Source organism: Capsicum annuum, chromosome 7 (genome assembly GCF_002878395.1).
Source record: "Capsicum annuum cultivar UCD-10X-F1 chromosome 7, UCD10Xv1.1, whole genome shotgun sequence".
In the NCBI taxonomy this organism is placed as follows: Eukaryota; Viridiplantae; Streptophyta; class Magnoliopsida; order Solanales; family Solanaceae; genus Capsicum; species Capsicum annuum.
In genome coordinates this window covers 95,154,643-95,161,450 of record NC_061117.1, presented here as the reverse complement: position 1 = coordinate 95,161,450, position 6,808 = coordinate 95,154,643, and positions in this window count along the sequence as shown.

The following is a 6,808-nucleotide window of genomic DNA, read 5'->3' as shown; positions in this document are numbered from 1 at the left end:
CATCAGACATCTAGAGTTTCTTGGGTTTAGCTGGCTATTACCGTTATTTTTTTGAAGGATTTTCTTCTATTGCATTCCCCATGTCCAGATTGACTAAGAAGAAAGTCCAGTTTTTGTGGTTAAATTCTTGCGAGAAGAGTTTTCAGGAATTGAAGACTTGACTCACCTCAGCCCAGTTTTGACTCTACCAGATGGTTCAGAAGGGTTTGTTGTGTACTGTGATGCATCCAGAGTAGGTTTGGGTTGTGTCCTTATGTAGAGAGGTAAGGTCATAGCCTATGCCTCCAGACAGCTTAAGCCCCATGATAAGAATTATCCGACTCATGACACTACTAGAAAAAAATTAAAAAACCAACCACAAAAAATTGACCATAGAATGTGGTCAGAAAAAACCGACCACACGTGGTTGAGTTTTTAATTTTTAATTTTTATTTTAAAAAGCAACCACATGTGGTCACTTTTGTATTTTAAAAAATTTAAAAAATTATTTCAATAATTTTTATATTAATTATAATTTATTTTAAAAATAAAAATTTTAAAAAATAACAAACTGACCACATGTGGTTGTTTTTTAAAAAAATAATTAAAAAATATTTTCAAAAACTGACCACAAGTGGTCGGTTTTTAAAAATTCTTTTTAATTTATTTTTAATAAAACCGACCACTAGTGGAGGGTTTTTAAAAAAATTGAAAAATATTTTAAAAATCGACCAGTGGTCGGTTTATAATTTTTTTTTTTAATTTATTTTTAGAAAAACTGACCACTAGTAGTCGATTTTTAATTTTAAAAAAAGAAAATACTTTTAATAAAACCAACCACTTATGGTCGGTTTTTAATTTTAAAAAAATACTTTTAAACATAATATTTATATGTAATCAAATATATATATATATATATATATATATATATATATATATTAGTTTCATAAAAAACAATTATTCCTAATTAATATAATAATTTTTTGAAATTACATTGATCACACGTAGTGAATAATCAGTGTAATAATAATAAAAATCAATCAATCTTTAAATTTTTGAAAAAATTACACTTAAAAATATTTCAAATAAAATAAATAAATTATGTTAAACATAATCTTTATCTTTTACTTATGTTTCAATATATAAAATAAATATTTTCCTTCATATATACATTAAATGACATTAAACATGCATAATTCGTATAATGAAGATGTGTATGTGTATATATATATATATATATATATATATCATAACGTTGAGATAATAATATTATGTTACTATTTCAGGCATAATACTGTAATATATAACCGATAATTCATTAGAATATAATGAACGTGTTCTATTTTAAGATATTATACTTGTGGACGTGATATATATATATATATATATACGCATTCAAAAGTTCATATATATAAATATCCTTTATATATATATATATACATATCATATAGTGATCGATTGATGAACGATTTAGTCAAAAACTAGTATATTAAGCTAATCAAATATAATTAATCGATCACTCATCTGAGTATGTATATGAAACACGTCACATCATATTATTGTATAATATACTAGTGTACGTATGTGATATATATTGTACGTATTTAGAACTTGGTATAGTCGATAGTGTATTTATGTGTATGTATGTATAGGTATATATATTTATGTATATCTCGTGTAGTGACGCATGTAGTAATCGACAATTGTGTGTGATGTTTATATACTTATTTGATGTTTATATATGTTTATATATGTGTTATGTTTATATACTTGTTTGAAAGTTGATAGACAATTGAATATATGTATATATATGTATATCTCGTGTAGTGACGTATGCAGTAATCGAAAGCTCGATAACTGAATCTATATATCAAAATATTTTGAATAATATATTGATATCATACTACTTAGGAAATAGATATATTATTTAGTGTGAATATGTAGATAAACATATATTATTGAAGTTGTAATAACGTAAGACAAGTAATCGATAATTTATTTGATTAACATATTGTATTACGAGGTATATGTACATATCAATGAATTTTATAATTTATGATAAATTTTTGATTAGATAGCATTTAATTATGATATTATATTTATATATAATATATATATATATATATATATGTATGTATAATATCATAATTAAAAGCTAATTAATAAAAAATTTATCATAAATTGTAAAATTTATTGATATTATTATACGATTGAGGAAATATACTACTCGTGTTATTGTTATAAATATTATAGAATTTATTAAAAAATTAATTTGTTTAAAATTAATTTTAATTTGTTAATTGATTGATTTATTAATTGTAATAATTAAAATAATTTTTTTATTATTTTGTCAAAAACCGACCACATGTGGTCGGATCCTAAATTTTTTTAATAAAATATCTAGAAAACTAACTACAAGTTGTCGGTTTGATTCACTAGCATTGTTGTTATGTTCTTGTTATTATTTATATTGATGTCTAGTGAAGTCGTGTGTGGCCTTGTTTGATTCACTAGCATTGTTATTGACATCTTGTAGGCCTTTTTGTTGCTTGTTTCTTGAATGTGGGTTTGGTAGGTGACTTATTTGCTTGAAAATAGTTAACTCTAGGGACTTTAAAGAAGATTTTTTTATTTTGAATGTGGTTTGTTTGGTGACTTAGTTGGTTCAAAATGGTTAAGTCTAGGGATTTTGAAGGGGATTTTGTGTTTTGAATGTGGTTTTGTTTTGATACTTAGTTGGTTGAAAATGGTTAAGTGTAGGAACTTTAAAGTGGAATTTTTTGTTTTGAATGTGGTTTGGTAGGTGACTTAGCCGCTTGAAAATGGTTAAGTCTAGGGACTTTAAAGGGGAATTTTTTATTTTGAATGTGGTCTGGTAGGTGACTTAGTTGCTTAAAAATGGTTAAGTCTAGGGACTTTAAAGGGGATTTTTTTTGTTTTGAATGTGGTTTGGTAGGTGACTTAGTTTCTTGAAAATGGCTAAGTCTAGGGACTTTAAAGGGGATTTTTTTTTGAATGTTGTTTGGTAGGTGACTTAGTTGGTTGAAAATGGTTAAGTGTAGAGACTTTAAAGGGATTTTTTTTTGTTTTGAATGTGGTTTGGTAGGTGACTTAGTTGCTTGAAAATGGTTAAGTCTAGAGATTTTAAAGGGGATTTTTTTATTATGAATGTGATTTGGTAGGTGACTTAGTTGCTTGAAAATGGTTAAGTCTAGGGACATTAAAGGGATTTTTTTTGTTTTGGATGTGGTTTGGTAGGTGACTTAATTGCTTGAAAATGGTTAAGTCTAGGGACTTTGAAGGGGATTTTGTCTTTTGAATGTGGTTTTGTTTTGATACTTAGTTGGTTGAAAATGGTTTAGTGTAGAATTTTAAAGGGGTTTTTTTTTGTTTTGAATATGGTTTGGTAGGTGACTTAGTTGATTGAAAATGGTTAAGTGTAGGGACTTTAAAGGAAATATTTTTGTTTTGAATGTGGTTTGGTAGGTGACTTAGTTGCTTGAAAATGGTTAAGTCTAGGAACTTTAAAGGGGATTTTTTTATTTTGAATGTGGTTTGGTAGGTGACTTAGTTGCTTGAAAATGGTTAAGTCTAGGGACTTTAAAGGGGATTCTTTTGTTTTAAATATGGTTTGGTAGGTGACTTAGTTACTTGAAAATGGTTTAAGTGTAGGGACTTTAAAAGAGATTTTTTGGTTTTGAATGTGGTTTGGTAGGTGACTTAGTTGCTTGAAAATGGTTAAATCTAGGGACTTTAAAGGGATTTTTTTTTTGTTTTGAATGTAGGTGACTTAGTTGGTTGAGAATGGTTAAGTGTAGGAACTTTAAAGGGGATTTTTTTTATTTTGAATGTGGTTTGGTAGGTGACTTAGTTACTTGAAAATGGTTAATTCAAGGGAGTTTATTGGAGATTTTTTTGTTTTGAATGTGGTTTGTTTGATGACTTAGTTAGTTCAAAATGGTTAAGTCTAGGGACTTTGAAGGAGATTTTGTGTTTTGAATGTGATTTTGTTGTGATACTTAGTTGGTTGAAAATGGTTAAGTGTAGAACTTTTAAGGGGATTTTTTTTGTTTTGAATGTGGTTTGGTAGGTGACTTAGTCGCTTGAAAATTTTTAAGTCTAGGAAATTTAAAGGGGATTTTTTTGTTTTGAATGTGGTTTGGTAGGTGACTTAGTCACTTGAAAATGGTTAAGTCTAGGGAATTTAAAGGGGATTTTTTTTATTTTGAATGTGGTTTGGTAGGTGACTTAGTTGCTTGAAAATGGTTAAGTCTAGGAACTTTAAAGGGTATTTTTTTGTTTTGAGTATGGTTTGGTAGGTGACTTAGTTGCCTGAAAATGGTTAAGTCTAGGGACTTTAAAGGGGATTTATTTGTTTTGAATGTGGTTTGATAGGAGACTTAGTTGCTTGAAAATGGTTAAGTCTAGGGACTTTAAAGGGGATTTTTTTGTTTTGAATGTGGTTTGGTAGGTGACTTAGTTGGTTGAAAATGGTTAAGTGTAGGGACTTTAAAGGTTTTTTTTTTGTTTTGAATGTGGTTTGGTAGGTGACTTAGTTTCTTGAAAATGGTTAAGTCTAGCGACTTTAAAGGAGATTTTTTTGTTTTGAATGTAGTTTGGTAGGTGACTTAGTTGCTTGAAAATGGTTAAGTCTATGGACTTTGAAGGGAATTTTTTGGTTTTGAATGTGGTTTGTTTGGTGACTTAGTTGGTTGAAAATGGTTAAGTCTAGGGACTTTGAAAGGGATTTTGTGTTTTGAATGTGGTTTTGTTTTGATACTTAGTTGGTTGAAAACGGTTAAGTGAAATGGTTAAGTCTAGGTATTTTAAAGGATTTTTTTTTGTTTTGAATGTGGTTTATTAGGTTATTTAGTTGCTTGAAAATGGTTAAATTTTTGTGACTTGATCTAATTAGTTGAATCTGATTGATTGCGTAGATGGAATCTGATTATAGTTGGATATATCAACGGAACAATGATAATAAAATGGGTATTAGGGAGGAATTTATTGAAGGTGTCGAAAGATTTGTTGAACATGCTAAGGCACTTGATATTTGGGCATGTTATCGAGTTATTCGTTGTCCTTGTGTTAGATGTGATGGTATAAATCTTTTAAGTGAAGAAGATGTAAAGGGACATCTTTATAGAAAGGGGTTTTACGAGGAATTTTTAAGATTGTGTGGTATTCATGGGGATGTAGTGCAAAATAAATTTGTTTTTGGAGAAAGTAGTAGGTCTACAGGGCATAATGAATATCAAGAAACTAGGATGACAGAAATGGTGCACGATGCTTTTGGGATGCAACACGGGGTTGACCTTAGGGAAAATGTTAAAGATGTTCCTAATCACAAAGTGGGCAATTTCGACAAAGAATTGCATGTTACTAGTCATCCTTTGTTTGACGGGTGTCCGAACTCTCGTTTGTCTGTTGCTGTTATATTATTAATTATTAAATCTAACTGAAATATTGCCGAAAGAGGAATGGACTCAATGATAGACCTTATTAAAGAGTTGTTGACTCCGGCTTGGAGGTTCATGATTCTTTATATAGGGAAAAAAGATTGGTGTCAAAGTTAGGTCTCTCCTCGGTTAGAATTGATTATTGTGAAAATGGCTGCATGTTATACTTTAAGGAAGATGCTAACCTAGAGTTCTGTAAGTTTTGTCAGCACTCTCGATATAAGCATAGTTCTACTGGAAATCAAATTGCTATTAAGGCGATGCATTATTTACCTCTTATACCACGGATGAAGAGGTTATATGCTTCAAATAGCTCAACTCCTCATATGAGATGACACAGTGAAAATAGAAGGCCCAATGATGTTATGCATTATCCATCAGATAGAGAGGGTTGGAACTTATCTAGATTTTGCAGTTGAGCCACGAAACATTCGATTGGATTATGTGCAGATAGGTTCTCTCCTTTTTCAGTTGGTGTTCTCCATATTCATGTTGGCCTATATTTATCACTCCTTATAATCTTTCTCCTAAAGTGTTGATGATTAGTCCCTATATATTTATCAATTGTGTTATTCTTGGCCCGCGTAATCCAAAAATCGGAATAGATGTCTACTTGCAACCTTTGATTGATGAACTTCAAATTTTATGGCATGAGGGGGTTGAAACTTGGGACATCTCTCTTAAATAGAATTTCAATCTGCATGCATATCTAATGTGGACTATTAATGATTTTCCTGTTTATGGAATGTTATTTGGGTGGATGGCAGCTGGAAAGCTGGCTTGTCCATACTGCATGGAAAAAACAAAATCTTTCACATTGAGACATGGCAGGAAAAATTCATGGTTTGATTGTCATTGTTATTTCTTGCCACCTGATCATGAATTTTGGAGACTCAAGAATGCATTCAGAAGGAATAGAAGGGAACATGATGGTCCACCTCCAAGACTGTCTGGTCATGATGCTTGGGAAATGGTTCAGGATTTGCTTAAAGCCAGCGAGGAACGATTGTACAGGCTTGATAGATATGGCATTTCGCATAACTGGACTAAGCAAAGTATATTTTGGGAGTTAGAATATTGGCCAGATAATTTACTTAGAAATAATGTTGATATCATACATACTGAGAAGAACTATTTTGACAACTTTTTCAACACAGTTATGGATGTCACCGGCAAAACAAAGAATAATCCTAAGTCTAGACTTGACTTATCAGAATATTACAACCATAGAGAATTACACTTACAGAAGGGGCCCAACGACAATGTTCTTAAGCCCAAGACTAGTTTTACATTCAATATGTGAGTGGGTTCAAAGTTTGAAGATTACCAATGGATATGCCTCAAATTTGGGAAAGAGGGTTAATATGACA